Source organism: Sus scrofa, chromosome Y (genome assembly GCF_054392235.1).
Source record: "Sus scrofa isolate SSC_HxYL_T2T_F1_AM1 chromosome Y, Sscrofa_HxYL_maternal_Yorkshire_Landrace_v2.0, whole genome shotgun sequence".
Classification (NCBI taxonomy): Eukaryota; Metazoa; Chordata; class Mammalia; order Artiodactyla; family Suidae; genus Sus; species Sus scrofa.
In genome coordinates this window covers 14,134,130-14,151,858 of record NC_139402.1, presented here as the reverse complement: position 1 = coordinate 14,151,858, position 17,729 = coordinate 14,134,130, and the positions used below count along the sequence as shown (strand labels likewise).

At 37.7% G+C, this 17,729-nt stretch overlaps 1 pseudogene; it reads left to right on the top strand.

Annotated features, from left to right (window-relative positions):
- The window catches only part of LOC110257958 (heat shock transcription factor, Y-linked-like), a 97,508-nt pseudogene extending 81,582 nt beyond the window's left edge, over positions 1–15,926 (top strand).
- Positions 15,927–17,729: the final 1,803 nt, after the last annotated feature.

Here is a 17,729-nt window from a genome sequence, read left to right as displayed (position 1 = left end):
TTTTGATATGCATTTCTTATATGATTGGCAGCATTGAACATTGTTTCCTGTACTCTTGGGCTTCTGTGTGACATATTTGAAAATGGTTCAGGATTTCTACCCACTTTTTAATCAGAACACAAGTTGTGTGTGTTCCTTGTATGTTATGGATAGTAAAACTTTCATCAGATGTAGTTTTTTCAAGTATGTCTTTCATTCACTACGTAATCTTTCCATTTGGTTGATAGACTCCTTCACTCTGCAAAAGCCTTCAGTTTTGTCTTGTATGTTGCATGCTGTGAGGGTTTTCATTTTTGGTCTTCAAAGTCCATTTAACTGACACTTCTATTCCTTATTATTTACAGGTATTATTTTGATTTGTACTTATTTATTCGATTCTATTTTTGTCTTTTTAGGGCCAACCTGGAGCATATGGTGGTTCCCAGACTATGAGGCACCCTGGAGATGTAATCACTGTCCTATACCACAGCCAAAACAATGCCAGATCCAAGAGGTGTCTGAGACCTACACCACAGCTCTCAGGAATGGCAGATCCTTCACCCACTGTGGGAGGCCAGGGATCAAACCTGTGTCCTCATGGGTACTAGTCAGGTTCATTTCCAGTGAGCCACAATGAAAACTCCTTATATTTACATTTAAACAACCAGTAGTTGATGCACTTGCCTGCTCTGAATATGGTTAAAGCCTCATGTGTTTACTCTTTTCCTGAAAGATCTTTTTCTAGTCTCGTTTTTGGTCACTTTCTACTGTTTTGGGGTTTCTTGTATTGGTTTGGGGAGACATTTGACTGTTTAATACAGATATTTTCTTCAATCTGTTATTTGATCTTTGACCTTATCTATGGTTTTATTTTTGGGAGAGTAGTATTTATTTTCTCCAAAGCCTCGTTAAAAATTTGTGTTAAATAATTTATTGAATTGTGAGATATGAAACAGCTAAACTTTCAATTATTGATCCCTGTTGTTTTAAAATTCTATGAAGGTACTTTATTTTGTTCACAAGACCTTTCTACTCAGAGTTCCAATATCTTAAATTACTGATACTAATACACGTAAAAACTGTTTATTTTGCCTCTTCACTCTGGATTTTATTGGTAATCTCATGGTTTCACCCACCCACAGGTAAATGGGAAAAGGAGCTGTTGCTTTATTTTATCAAGTTAAATCTATACACAAAGTTGAGGAAAAAATAACATGCTTTTAAAGAGTAAATTTTTATATCTATTAATCAAATGTAAGCTCGCACTTACTGGAATTAATGTATTTCAAATTTGTATATGCAATTCATTTAAGTTTTTACAGTATTTGGGGGGTTTTATTTATATTTATATTTTTTAAATATTTGGTAAATATTATATCCAAAACATTTTAACTTTTTTTCATATGCAGGGAAACTAATTGTTGAAAATTTTTGTAGGTCTTATGTCTATCTTTTGGTTATTGATACTTAACATGTTAAAGTTAAATGTAGATTAACTGTATCATACACAGAGATTAGATATTAAAATTTACATAGACTCGTGCATTTTGACCTCATCGGAAGGAGGTTTTTTGTTTCATGTGAGATAATTTGAAAAAGTATTCTCAAACCTGTTAGCTTTTATTCACAAATTAAGATTTTTAAACAGATTTTTAATTTTATGTATAAATATTGAGAAAGCTAGATGTCAAAGTAAAATTATTGAATTAAGTATATAGCTTGAAGTGCATACATTTCAACCAATTTTTTCAAAATTTCTATGTTTTCATGTTTGAGGTATCATTTTTACTGCCCTGTATTGAATATTCACTGTGATTATTACATTTTAGGACTCATTTCTATTGTTGTTACTTTTGGATATCTCTGTTTTTATCCTTCCTTCTCTTTTGTCTTAAATGAGTTGCATGTATCAAATGTGTTTATTATTTTTGAAAGTAAAAAAATCAAAACTTTACTGGTTAAGATGTAAACTGCTATCTTTATAGGTATGGCTGCTCTTAGAATTTTATACCATGTCTAATTATGCATAATATCTTATTCCTCTTCCCAAATCATAAAAAAACTCTTACAATCTTTCCTTATCATCTGCCTTTACCTAATGACCTTTAGCAAATGGAGACAATACTCTGCTGTTTTCTGTGGCCAGAAAGGTTTCATTGTGAAATAAGGTTGTGTTTTGTTAAAAGCTGTTTCTCTGTCTATTGAGAGGATCATGCGGCTTTTATCCTGAACTCTATTACTACAGGAGATTACATTCATTCTTCTATATTGGACTTACTTTGGGGTTTTTTGTATTTTTTATATTGTATTTTTATTTGTTTTCTAGGGTTTGCAGTATTTTTTGATGGCATGCTTAAGGAATACTGATCTGTATTTCCTTATAGTTTGTTTCTGCGTCAATCATACCATAGCATCATAAATGGATTTAATTCATGGCTTCCAGTATTTGGCCATAAAATGTAAAATGTATACCAATTGAAAATAAATTTATGAATGCTTGGCTTTTTTTTTTTTTAAACTCGTGTGTTAGAATTAAGAGTGCTGAATTGTGTTTCAGAAAACTCAGATCCCAGTTGAGGACACCACCATCTTTAATATTGATTTAAAGTCTCCAATTAATATATTCTTACAGCTTAATCTTCTCTCCAAAAACTCTGCAAGGTTTTAGAAATGTACATAAAATTGTAGAGGTATATAAAATTATATATACATAAATTATATATATATATTTCTAAAATATCATATATATACACACACATATACATACATATGTTTGTAATCTATGTATGTGTTTTATATATATGTATATATGTGTGTGTGTGTATATATGCACATATATGCATGTGAAGCCTATGGAATTTTCCAGGATAAGTATCAAATCAGAGCTACAACTGCCAGCCTCCACCACATCTACAGCAATTCCATTCCAACTTGTGTCTGCAGCCTGCATAATAGCTCACAGCAAGATCAGATCCTTAACCAAATGAGCATGGCCTGGATCAAATTTGCATCCCCATGGACACTAGTCAGGTTTCTTACTGCTGAGTCACAACAGGAATGCCTAGAAATTGATATTTTCAAAGTCACATTTTAAAGTAGTATGACTATTTCATTTCTGGGAAATGTCTTCTTGAGGGTTTTTTTCTTAATGTAAAAGAAAGAGGAAATTCCTCAGAAATAGTTTATAATGACATGTTATAAAATTATAAATGTTTTGAAATATGGTGTTAACAGAAATTATCCATTAGGATCAATGTTAAACATCCTGGCTCTTCAAAGTTCTCAGATATCTCCTTTCTTGAATCTTATCTTCATTTTTCCCCCTTGGAAATTAAGAAAAAACAATCTAATACATTTCTTACATTTATGTATGTGTTTATCTTTATACCCTTCAGACACAAATGCAGACTCAGAGCCTTCCTTCATTTTTCCAAAGATGTAGATGTCTCTAAAATTTTCTTCAATAAAAGGTTTTTGATTATATAATGGAAAATATAGAGCAGGTGAAAGAGATCATTTTATGGTGGAGGCAAAAATGACATGGAGATAACATAGCATAATATGTATTTAAGGACAAAATTGTTCTAATTATACAGCTATATGTCCTCTCATTTAATTTAGCATATATTTAATTCCACATAAAACATAGGTGACAGGACAGACTCAATAATGCACGTAGAAATGTTCGGTTATCTGGTAAGAGAGTGTTAGACGAATGTAGAAAGATACCAGAAGGCTCAATGATATGGAAATATTTTCCTTTTACAGATAGATGCTGTTTACACTTACTATTATTTTTACTTTATACTCATGACATATATTCTTTTATTAGTAACTGAAATTGTATTTATGTCAGGAAATGAGCTCAACTGATTGGAGTTGGAAATCAGTTGAGATGTTTTTGTCTTCCAATTTATATTAGTTTGTCATTTCTCTGTTACTCAGTGTATAGAAAATTAGAAGTCATGTTTTCTGATATAATATTTTTAAAATTTTCACAAGTGTTTATAGCATTTCTTTATATAATGATTTTTATTTTTATCCATTATAGCTAGCTCGCAGCGATCTGTCAGTTTTCTACTGTACAGCATGGTGACGCAGTTACACATCTAGGTATACATTCTCTTTTCTCACATTATCCTGCTCCGACATAAGTGACTAGACCTAGTTCCCTGTGCTACACAGCAGCTGCCAAGGGGAAGCAGGGAAGTGGGGTGGGTTTTCTAGCCATTTTTAATTCGTTTTGTTTTTACTATGTATTTTTTAGGTCTTATTTTTTTCTATGCCTTGCTTTTTCTTTGTATTTCTAGTAAGTGGTGTGTGACTGATAAAACTGGTGATTTTAGCCTGTTTCCAGTAACTTAATTACCCAAAAGTGTGCACTTCATCTTTTCGTTGTTTTGATGTTTACACACACACACACACGCACACACACGCGCACACACACACACACACACACACACACATGTATGCCTGACATACAGTCTTTAGTCTGAGAATTCATGGTTTAAATACTTTAAAATTGTTTCGTCATTTAAAAAACACTGTATTTTCGAGAAATGACTGGACGTTTCATCTCCTAAATCTCTAGAATTGTAGACTTCCTCATTTTTCATTCTTGTGGGTTCTAAAATCTTTAATGTTTAGCCATGAACTAGTTTCGCCAACTTTATGGGACATACTTCCAGTTTTCTGATTATTTTCAATGTATTCAAAATCATTAATTATGTATTTTTTCTAGCGTTTCTCTTTTTTCGTTTAAGGATTTGTTCATTAGTACTGAGGAAATTACCTTTTCATTTTGTAAACCCTTTTATCTTTTAGAAGCACTAACTTTATTTTGTGTTTTGCCTCAAATAAAATGTTTGGAGAAAATTTCTTTCACTAGTGGTATCTTCTTTTTGTAAGTAATAGGGTATGTCCATAGAAATTTGGAACTTCTCTGAGGTCACCTTGAAGGTAAATTCCTCCAGAGAGTGTTTGTATTTGCTTTTATCACTTACTGGATTTCTTTATGTCTTATTGAGTTTTGAAGAACCACATTTAAGCATAGATATTACAATGAACTAAAGTTCATCAGTAGAAGAACAATAAATCAAAATCATTTTTAATCTTTGAAATACTAAACTCATATCGGTTCACCTCATGGGAAAATATTTACAAACCTTTATAAGAAAACAATTAATCATTGAAATCGCATAAAAACACAAATTATTTTTAGAAAAGTAATTGAAATATATATTTAAAGAATAACAGAGACAAGGAAAAAGCTGGATGGTTATAAGCAAACTAAAAATAGTAAGTACTGCAAGGACAATGAACTAGTCACAATAGCCAAGACATGGAAACAACACAAATGTCCATCAATGGATGACTGGATTAGGAAGCAGTGGTATAGATACACGATGGAATACTACCCATCCATAAAAAGGGAACAAAATAATGCCATTTGCAGCACCACAGATGGAACTAGAGTCTACCATACAGAGTGAAATGTCAGAAAGAGAAAGACAAATACCGTATGATACCACTGATATCTACAATCTAATATACAGCAGAAGTGAAACTTTCTACTGACAGGAAAATCACAGACTTGGAGAATAGCCTTGTGGTTGCCATGGGTGGTGAGTGGGATGGATTGGGAGCTTGGGGTTAATAGATGCAAACTATTGTTTTTGGAATGGATCAGCAATGAGATCCTGCTATGAGGCACTGAGAACTCAGTCTAGTCACTTATGATGGAGCATGATAACAGGAGAAAAAAAGAATGTATACATGTATGTGTAACTTGGTCACCATGCTGTACAGTAGGGAAAAATTGTACTGGGGAAATGAGAAACATTAGAACAAAAAAGAAAAGAAAAGAAAAAAATGATAAAAATAGTAAATAAATTTGAGGAGGCTGTTAGTTTGTTCAAGGGTGATCATTATTTTTTGTACCTTTCAAATGAGTTTATGTATTATTTTTTAGAATTAAAGAAGCAGGACAAAATAAATGAAAATATGATTAAATCCAAAATTACATGATAGGCAAACAATTTGGTGTTTATTGACTAAATTAAAATATAATTTTCAAAGTAGAGATGCATGAAATAAAGATCTTTCAAATGTTTTTACATCTCTGTTATCAAGACATATTAACCCTGGATATTACTTCATTCCAACAGGTGTGTACAGACCATTAAAACTTACTATAAATTGTTCACAAAACTTAAACAGGAGAAGAAAGAGCGTTGAAGTTAGCATCAGAAGAGGAAAGATGATGCTGAAAAGGGAGATTGCAATGTCAAGCCATGGTGTTTTATGCATTGCCAGGCTTTCAGTTGCATCAGCAATCCATGGCCTTACTGGTTCTAGTCCACAATTAATTTCTTAGTTGTATATAACACTTACTGTAAGAGAGTATCCTTTGGGGAGAGGTAAATTTGGTTATTTTAAACTAGTGCTGGAAGTGATAGACTGGGTATAAAAATACGATAGTAGAAATTCAGAAGTTGAAATATTTATTCCTACCATGAGTGCACTAAAATTTTATGTGGTTGATATTTGTGATTTTTTTTGGGGGGGAGTTCCGATTATAAATAGATGAAGCTGGAATTTAGAGAAAATTAACACTAAACATTGGAAATAATTTATTTGATCAATTCTTAAAGGAGAAATAAAATTTGATATACTATTTTAACTATCCAGCAGAAAAAAAGTAATATTCCATCTCAAATATTTTTAGTATGGTATGATTTTTTGATTAAGAGTTCTTCAGGTAATAAAGTAGAAATTATGAAAGATTGAAACATTCAAAATCGCCTAAGACTAAAATTTTATTGTGTACCATTTTTTCTCTATTGAATATAATGGCCATTACATGTATCTACATGTGGATGGACTGGAATAGAACTATACACATATAAACTGACCAGTGTCAAATTCTGGTTAGTTAAAGTGTGCTATATTTACATCAGATTACATGAAAGCGCTCAATTAGGGGACATGTGTAAAGTACACACAGGCCACCTTTTCAATGCCTTTCCAATTTCCTAAAATTCTGCCATTTCAAAATAGAAAGACTAAGAAAAAATTAACAGATATGTGCACAGGTTCTTTTAAGTTTTACTACTTAAAAAGAAAAAAAATTAAACAAGTGAAGGGTAGAATAATGATAGACAGTAATTAGCTCTACAGATAAAACACATCAGACTTTCATTTAGCATTAAGAAAGAAGTGCTCAATATAGAGTTTTTAAGGAAGGGTCATTGCTTATTTTCAAAGTTAATTGAAACATATTGAGTAACACTTCATTCAATGATATAAAGAGAGAAGTTGTAGTAAATGGTCACAATCCTGTTTGACATCATGTGGTATCTGAAATGATTTGTAAATAAAAGGAAAAACAGTTACAATATCATTCTTTATAATTCCCTTTTATTTTGAACACGGAAATGTTAGTTAGGAAAAGTCACAGATGTGAAATGTATATTTAGGATAAACTATATCCATTTTAGGGCCAAAGAGGGACTTTCTCAACGAAATAGATCATAAGAGGCCATAAATTAAATTAAAACCAATTAGGTACCCGTTTTCACATATCCTCTATCATTTAAGTTTATTAAACATTCAGTGATAAACTTAGGGTTCTAAGCAAACCCAACACTAGGGAACCATGAGAAAAGGGTGAGATAAGTAGTTATGTTTTGGAGTAGACTAATCTCATATGGGTACTCCTGTGAGAAAGCATTTTCAGGAAACTATAGCATATGTAAAGCAAAGATATCAAGGTAAATTTGTATTTGGGAATTTAATAGGTAGAGCTTAATCTGCAACTTTCCCTTTTAATTATGCTTAGTCATTGTGCTTAGGAGTGTAGAAGCTTTATAGCAATAGAAGGAGAGCAATTGTACTAAAGGATCTCATTGCTCATCCATTACAAATGCAAGAATTTGCATTTATTAACCCCAAGCTCCACATCCATCCACTCCCATCACAACCCCTGACAACCAAAATCTATTCTCCAAGTCCATGATTTTCTTATCTGTGGAAAGTTTCATTTGTTCCATATATTAGATGCCATATTTAAGTGATATTATATGGTATTTGTCTTTCTCTTTCTGACTTACTTCACTCAGAATGAGAGTCTCTATATCCATCCATGTTGCCACAAATAGCATTATCACATTCTTTTTATGGCTGAGTAGTATTCCATAGTGTGTATGTACCACCTCTTCCTAATCCAATCATCTGTTGATGGATATTTGTATCATTTCTGGGAATAGATCTGCAATGAACATGTGGGTGCATGTGTTTTTTTAGGGAAAGTTCTGTCCAGATATCTGCACAAGAGTAAGATTGCTGGCTCATATGCTGCTTCTACATATAGTTGTCTAAAGTACCTCCATACTGTTCTCCATAGTGGTTGTACCAGCATACATTCCCATGAAGAGTGCAGGAGGGTTCACTTTTCCCCACAACATCTCCAGCACTTGTTCTTTGTGGACTTATAAGTGATGGCCATTCTGTCTGGTGAGAGGTGGTATCTCATGGTTCTTTTCATTTGCATTTCTCTAATAATCAGGGATGCTGACCATTTTTTAATGAGCTTGTTGTCCACATGTATGTCTTCCCTGGAGAAATGTGTCTTCAGGGCTTTGCCCATTTTGGTGTTGGGTTGTTAGCTTTTTTGCTGTTGAGTTGTATAAGTTGCTTATATATTCTAGAGACTAGGCCCTTATCCATTGCATCATTTGAAACTGTTTTCTTCCATTCTATAAGCTGTCTTTTTGGTCTCTATTAGGTTTCCTTTGCTGTTCAAAAGCTTGTCAGTATGATTTGATACCACTGGTTTATCTTTGCGTTTATTTCTGTGGATTTGGGAGACTGACCTGAGAAAATATTCATAAGGTTGATGTCAGAGAATGTTTTGCCGATGTTCTCGTCTAGGAGTTGGATGGTGTGCTGACTTATATTTAAGTCTTTCAGCATTTTGAGTTTATTTTGGTGCATGGTGTGAGGGTGTGTTCTAGTTTCATCGACTTGCATGTAGCTCTCCATGTTTCCCAGCTATGCTTGCTGAATAGACTTTCTTTTTCCCATTTTATGGTCTTGCCTCCTTTGTAAATGATTAATTTACACATACGTGTCTGAATTTATTTCTGTGTTCTCTATTCTGGTCCTTTGGTCTGCCTGTCTGTTTTGGTACCAGTACCACATTGACTGGATGTTTGTGGCTTTGTAATAGTGCCTGAGGCCTGGGAGACAGATGTCTCCTGCTTGATTTTTGTTCCTCAGCATTGCTTTGGCAATTCTGGGTCTTTGGTGGTTCCATATGAATTTTTGGATTGCTTGTACTAGTTCTGTGAAAGATGTCATGAGTAATTTGATAGAAATTTCATTGAATCTTTAGATTGCTTTGGGTAGTATGCCCATCTTTACAATATCAATATTTCCAACACAGGTGCATGGAGTATATTTCTATTTCTTTGCATCTTCTTTAATTTCCGTGATTAATATTTCTAATATTTTTAATATTTCTTAGCATATAAGTCTTTTACCTCCTTGGTCCCATGCATTCCCAGGTATTTGATTTTTTGTCCTGCCATTTTAGAAGGTATTGCTTTTTGTGTGTTCCTTTTCTAAAATTCCATTTTCAGTAGAGAGAAACATGACTTATATCTGAATGGTCACCTGATATCCTGGCATTTTGCTGAATTTGTTGATCAGTTCATGCAGTTTATGTGTTGAGTCCTTAGGGTTTACTATATATAGTATCATGGCATCTGCATAAGTGGCAGTTTTACCTCTTCTCTTCCTATTTGGATGCCTTTTATTTCTTTTGTTTATATGGTTGCTGTGGCTAGGACTTTCAGCACTATGTTGAATAACAGTGGTGAGAATGGGCATCCCTGTCTTCTTCCAGATTTTAGTGGAAAGTCTTTTAGCTTTCCTCTACTGAGTATTACCTCACTGTGTGTTTAATTATGTTAAGGAATGTTCACTCTATACACACTTTGGTAAGGTATGTTCCCTCTATACCCATTTTGATCACAAATGGACGTTGGATTTGTCAAATGCTTTCTCTCCATCTATTGAGATGATCGTATGGACATTCTCTGATTCCACCATCACCCTAAATACCAAAACCAGAAAAAGATTCCACGAAAAAGAAAACTATAGGCCAATATCTTTGATGAACATAGAGGCATAAATTGTCCATACAATTATGGCCATCCTAATCCAACAACATATACACAGAGAAAGTAAAATACATGATGTTCATTTTGCCTGAGATGTTTCTTCTCTAAACAATTAGAGCTTGATCAAAATGTGTTGGAGACCACTGAATAGCTGAACTGTGCAGAAGGCAGATATCTGTGGGATTCAGAGGTTTAAAGTAGAGGGTCTCCTTCAACGACAGGATATTCATGTTATTCTGTAAACAACTGCACTATGTCCAAAGACTACCCCTTTTGATATCACTAAGAAGAAAATCTAATCTTTGCCTATGGCCACTCCTGACCAATAATCTAGTAATCTTCCTTTATCCCTCTAATACTAATCTCTTTGCCTTCCTTAATAAAAGTCCTATGGGCTAAATCCTAGGCCCCACTGGTTCTGTGGAACAGAGTGTCACCTCATCCCCCACTTTCTAAATGTAACATAGTCTTGTGTGTTTTGAAGAGGCAACCCTCTTCCAGGTTTCCCCATTGCCATGCAGTGCTGGCCACAGCAGAACATTTTAAGAATCCTGTGAAAATTTTCTGGGTTATATTTATCTAGGTTATTGAAATTTTAGGTTCGCAATATTCCACTGTTTTGTCGATCCCAGGGAGTTATTCTAGTTTATCATGGTGATTCTTTAATGTCCTATTGAATTTCCTTGGCTAGAATTGTTGACAATTTTTGAATCTATGTTTACTAGGATATTGGCCTGTAGGTTTTAGTTCTTCTTCTATTCTTTTTCGGTTTTTGTATGAAAGCAATGCTGCTTTTACAACATGAGACGGAGAGTGTTTCCTCATTTTTAGTTATGTGGAAGAGTTGGAGAAGGACTGCTAGTGATTCTCCATTAAATACTTTGTTGGATTCATCAAAGTGCTTCTCTTTCTTCGGAGAGTGTTGGATACGGCTTCCATGTCCTAAATAATTTTTGGTTATGTTCAAATATGGTTATTTCTTCCTAATTCTGTTCTGGTACATTGTGTGTTGAGGGAGGAGGATGAAGATGGTACAAGAGTCAGATGTTGCACTCACATTCTCCCACAACCACTAAATATAAACACATCTACATGTAGAACCATTCAGACAGAACATCTAATGAACCCTGACAGAAGACATTAAACCTGCACAAAGGCAAGAACCCCTTGAAAATTGGGGTAGAACAAATTTAGAAAAAAAATAGAGAAGGGGAATGAGGACGGAAAAAGGATTCCTGAGAGGGAGTTGAGAATCAGAAAAGGAACCCACACCTGAAAGTCACCTAACCAACTGGGAAATCAACCAAAATATAGGGACCTCATGGTACCAGAGCAAAGCACCACAGCTGTACTGAGGAGGGCAAACAGAGTGAGATCCATACAGATCCTCTGCATCACCACCCCAAACACCACAGCTTGAGATGTTCAGGTGGGGTATGTGTGTTCTGAGACTCAGCTTCTGAAGGTCAGTTCCAGAGAGAGGACAATGTTGGTTGTGTGGAGACACCTGGAGGTGTCAGAGAGCAGTGCACCATGGGCAGGTGAGTCAAACACCACAGCTGAAGGAGCCTGGGAGGAGGTCTGGACCTAAAGGAGAATAAAGGCCCCTCTGTTTGGGATGGCAAAAGGAGGAGGGGTGAATCACCATAGAAAATGCTTTCCTAGCACACATATGGAATCCCAGAGGGTTGGGTAACTCTGGGGCAGGCTATGGTTGGCAAGAGAACACTTACACGGGTTAGGGGACACAAGATGTTTCTTGAGTTGGCGAAAGGGTGGTGTGGGAGCTAAGCACAATGTGGTGGCTCTTACATGAGCTATAGGTGGTGGTGACAAACAACAGTCATCATTTCAGAAGCCATAGAGGCATGGCTGGTAGCTTCTTAGCATCACTGAGCAGGCTTCACCTGTGGCTACAGTCACCTCAGAGGTTGGCAAAAAGGGCGAACTGCAACTGGGCACCACACTTCGTTGCTCTCACTCCCCTGGGAACAAGCATGCCCTGCTGCTGCCACTGCTAAATGCTCCAGTCAGTGCTCACACATGCTCAATCAGTGTCACTGCCCAGGTTCTTGCAACTAGGAGCAGCCTGTGTGGCACCTCTTACCTGGGCTAAGCCATATGGGTTGCTGCTTGCATGAACTAAAGTTGCCATGGTCAACCACCACGATTACCTCTGATCACATGTAGGTGTGACCTGACTCCACTTGGGCCTCATGAACAGCCACCACGTGCAGCCACAATCACCACAGAGGGTGCCTCATAGAGGGTACTGTGATTAGAAAACAACCGTTTTTGCCATCACTCTAATGGGAACTCACACACCCTGACACTGTAAATGCCAAATGCTCTGGGCACCGCCTAAATCTGCCTGAGACTCAAAACCACTTCCCAGGGCCCTGCAACTGGAAGTTATTGATGCCATCCTGCTGCAGGTGCTTGCTATTGTCAAGAGCCTAGCAACCAGGCGCTGACCACTATCCCTCCTCATTGCCTCCTTCGCCCTGGAAACATCCTCTGCACACTGGGGATAACAGCCTGCTCACACTGAAGAGTCACCAAATATCTAAAGACTCTTGTGAATAATAGATAGCAACACCTAAAAAATTATCAAGGGAAGCTCTTGCATAGGCAGAGCCCTCCTAGACAAGAGTTTGATTTCCCTAAACTCACAGAAAAAGGAAAATGTAAGCAAAGTGAAGACGCTCAGGAACAGTTCCCAGATAAAGAAACAGGATAATTCACTTGGAGAATAAAACAGAAGTCTGCAGTCTAAGAGTCACTGAGTTCAAAAGGGAGGTAGTGAAAATATTGAGGGAATTAATGGTGAATAGGAAGGAACTGAGAGTGGATCTATAGGGTAACGCAGATTATTTTAGAAACCAACTAGAAAATATATGGAGAATAAAAGAATCATTAGAAAATTCAACTTCAGAGTTGCAAAGTCAGTGAAAAACAAAAAGAGCCAAATGAATAATGCAGAGAAACAAAATAGGGTCTTGGACAATAGAACAATAGAAGTCACTAAGTCAGGAGACCAAGCATAAAGCCTTAAAGCATAAAATAAAAGCAATAGATCTGTGGCATAATACCAAGCAGACCAATCTATGTCTACCACAGATTCCAGAAGAGGAAGACCAAGAGAAGCGGACCTGAAATATATTTGAAGAAATAATGGCTAAAATCTTTCCAAATTAAAAGCAAACACATACCAAGATGCAGGAAGCACAGAGGATCCCAAACATGTTGAAACCAGACAAGTCCGCACTAAGACAAACTATGTTAAAAATGGGAAAAATGTAAAAATAGAGAAAGGATATAAAGGCAGCAAGAGAAAATGACAATAAGGAAGATTTCATTATAGGAAACCACAAAGGCTCTCATCTGATCTCTCCTTAGAAACACCACAGGTCAGAAGAGAGTGGCAATTTACACTCAAAGTTCTAAAAAGGAAAATTCTGCAGCCTAGAATAATCTACCCAGCAAGAATATCCTTTAAAAGGGAAGGAGAAATGAAGAATTCCTTCCACAAACAAAAGAGAAATTCGTACGCAGTAGTAAACCATTCTAAAGGAAATGTTGAAAGTTCTTCTCTAAATAAAAAAGAAGGGAGAAGAAATAGGCTGGAGGAAATCACAATTGGATAGCAATCGCTTAAATGAGTGGATATACAGTTTTAAAAGGAAAAAAGTCCTATTTTAAACAGACAAATCACCCAAGAACAGCAAAATGACAAACATGATGATTAATAAAAAAATAAAATCATAGAATGTGAGGAAGGAAAGTAAGAAACTCTAGATGCTATTTTTTAAAAATATTATATGACTATCTGACTAAAGTCAGCATATATAAGAAATGCTTAACATACTTAAAAACAAATCAAACCCGAGTATTATATTCACAAATCTAAAAAGAAAGTACACAAGCATAAAACAAATGAAAGTCTTACAGCCCCACCCCAAAAAAAGGAGGAACTATGGAGAAAAATAGAATAAACAGGAAAACAAGGTTTTTAAATGGCGATGAACCAGGATTAGGACGTAATTCCCTGTGGACTCGAATGTGTTAACAAAGCTGTTTTACATCCTTCTCTGGTGTCCTCTGAGGTGATTTCTGGGAATTCTACAATGGTGCAGGTGATCAGATAGATTAGCATGCAAAAACAAATAAACAAACCAAAAAAAGGGGGGGGGGGAGAAGATAATACAAACCGATCTGATCTGCAAGAACTATGAATGGAAGACAGCTTCACAATTGGTGGGTCATAGAGATAACATCTAAATGAATCAATTATAATGTCAGAAAGTAGAAACAATGAATATCTCAAAAGGAAGAGATAAAAACATATATGGAAGGTATCCTGTAGAGAAGAAAAGAGATAAAAATAAAGCATATATAACCTAAATATAATGTAAATAAGTAGATACAGTAAAAATTTTCAGATGATGTAATTAAACCCCCAAAGTTGTGATTAAAAATTGTCCTTTCCTCACCTAATCCATAGAAAGATCAACCAAATCAGAGGGATCTCCAAATACAGAGAAGAGTGCAGCATTAAGTCTGAGATCTGAAGATCAGTGTGAAAACTGAACAGATCATCCAAACTACTGGCAGAGTCACCAAACATGGGGATGCTGGGGTGGGGGCTGGGCAATAAGACCTCAGCTCCAGAGGTTATTCCCTGGGAACAGGCTGGGATGGGTGGTGCAGCCATGGTGCTTTGGGGGCTAGGAAACATTCCGTAGGGTGGGTAGGGCAGAGACCACTCCAGGGGACTAGGAAGCAGTCTGTTGGTTTGGAAGCAGAAACTGCTTGAGGAATTAGGAACCAATTGGTCAGGTTGGCAGGGAAGAGACGAACCTGGGGGTCTAGGAAGTGGTCTGTCATATCGGCGGGTCAGAGACTGCCTGGGAGTCTAGAAAGTGGAGCATTGCGGGTGGAGGGAGCAATATGTTAAGGGCTGGAGAGTGGAAAGCCACATCAAAGGGAACCTGGGAGAAGAGCTGGATCTGCAGGAGAGACAAGGCACCAGTTTTGGGAAGGGTAGAGGAGGAGGTGTGGGCTGACATAGAATACACCCCACACCACAGCGAGGTCACTTGCCTGCCAGCTATCAGAAATCCGTGCTTCCCACTTCATCCCCTCTCCCCCTATGCCATGCTAGAGTGCCAGACCTGGAGGGATGTCCTCAGCATTTGTGGGAAGCTGACCCTGCCCTGGCCTGCCTGACCTCTGGAGGTACTACACTCCTGAGGAGCAGCTCCCCGGACTGCCAGCCCTCTGGAAAAGGACCTCAGCCCAGAAAAGCTAGAACAAGTTGGCCCAGCCATGCAAAATCTGCCTCCATTCTAAGGTGGTCCTGCCAATCCCAGCTGCCCTGGGGAAGAGCCCAGTGGGTTCTCAGCATCCTGGCTAGCCGTTCCCACCCTTGGGGGGTTCTGCACTCCTGTGCTACAGCTTCCCAGTACTCTCAGGCCCCTGCAAGAGCCCCCACCGTCCAGAAAGCTAGAACAAACTTGGCCTGGCTGTGCACAATCTGCCTCCATTCTGAGATGGTCCTCCCAATTCAGCTGCCCTGGGGAAGTGCCCCTTGGTTCTTCAGTGGCCCAGCTAGCCACACCCACATTCAGGGGGTGCTGCACTCCTGAGGAAGAACTGGCCCACACGGGCAGCCCCCTGCAAGAGCCCCCACAGCCCAGAAAAGCTAGAAAAGCTCAGCCCAGCCATGCAAAATCTTCCTCCATTCTGAGGAGGTCCTGCTAATTCAGCTGACCTGGGGAAGAGCCCCTTGGTTTCTCAGCAGCCCAGCTAGCTGATCTCACCCTTGGGGGTTCTGCACTCCTGTGGAACTGCTACCGAACACTGCCAGCCACCTGCAAGAGCCCCTATAGCCCAGAAAATCTAGACCAAGCTCGTCTTGGATGTGCAAAATCTGCCTCTATTCTGAGGTGGTCCTGCCAATTCAGCGGACCTGGGAAAGAGCCCCTTGGGTTCTTAGGGGCCCAGCAAACTGCTCCCACCCTCATGGGTGCAGCACCATTGTGGAACAGCCGCTCAGCACCACCAGCTGCCTGGAAGAGCCCACAGCCCAAAAACATCAGAGGGACCTACCCAGCCATGTGAAATCTGCTTCCATTGTGGTGCAGAGCTCCAAGTCAGGTCTGCCATCAGGAAGTCCTCCTTTGCTTCAGAGAGACCCTGTCAGCCCTGCCCAACCTGAGGAAAAGCCATGTGGCTTCAAACACCAACCATGCCAGCCCTTGGAAAGCATTCCAAAGCAGTGCCAAGGCAAACCCTGTCCAGCCACGGGGAGTCAAACTGTACCAAGAAAATGAAAACAAAAAGCAAGATGAAAAAGCTGAGAAACGACCTGCAGTTAAACCAACAGGAGAACTCACCTAAAGCAATCAACAAGGAAATAAACCTCTGCAGTCTGACAAACTTGTATTTCAAAAGAGAAATAGTGAAAATACTGAAGGAATGAAGACAAGATATGAACCAGTAATGCAGATGTCCTCGGAATGGAACTAGAAAATATAAGGAGGAGTCAAGAAAACTACAAACTTCGTTGGCAGAGATACAATCTGAACTAAGGGCAGTGAAAACCAGGATGAACAATGCAGAAGAACAAATTAGTGATGTGGAAGATAGAATAATGGAAATCACACAATCAAGTCAGCGGACAGAAAACCAAATCAAAAAAGAGGAAAGCCAATACAAGAGGCTTATGGGAAAAAATAAAGTGGGCCAATCTACACATCATAGGAATTCCACAAGGAGTAGAAAAAGATAAGGGGATGGAATATATATTTGAAGAAATTATCGCTGGAAAATTCCCAAACCTAAAGGATACTGAATTCAAGATACAGGGCTGCAAAATAGTTGAACCCAAATACCCACACCAAGACACATTTTAGGAAAAATGGAAAATGTTAGTAATAAAGACAGGATCCTAAAGGCAGTAATGGAAAAGCAGAATGTTACCTATGGAGGGGGCAATATTTTCACAGACATCAAGGAATATTGAAAAGCCACAGTCATCAAAATAGTGTGGTATTAGTATCAAAACAGACAGACAGACCCATGGAACAGAATAGAGAACCTGGAAATAAACCCTGACACCTATGGGCAATTCATCTTTGACAAGGGAGACAAGAACATCAAATGGAAAAAGAAAGTCTATTCAGCAAGCATTGCTGGCAAAGCTGGACAGCTGCATGCAAATCAGTGAAACGAGAACACACCCTCACACCATGCACCAAAATAAACTCCAAGTGGCTGACAGACTGAAATAGAAGACAGGACACCATCAAACTCCTAGAAGGGAATATAGGCAAAACACTCTCTGACATCAACCTCATGAATATTTTCTCAGCTCATTCTCCCAAGGCAACAGAAATAAGAGCAGAATTAACCCAAAGGGACCTAACCAAACTCTTTGTTTACTTCTTTATCGGCTGCTCCATGGGTTTAGAGTACAGGAAAAGTGATTTTACTCTCACCCTGAAACTTCCTGAGCCTGGTACTGAAATGAGGATCTTTACACCAGTTACTGTGTCATCACTC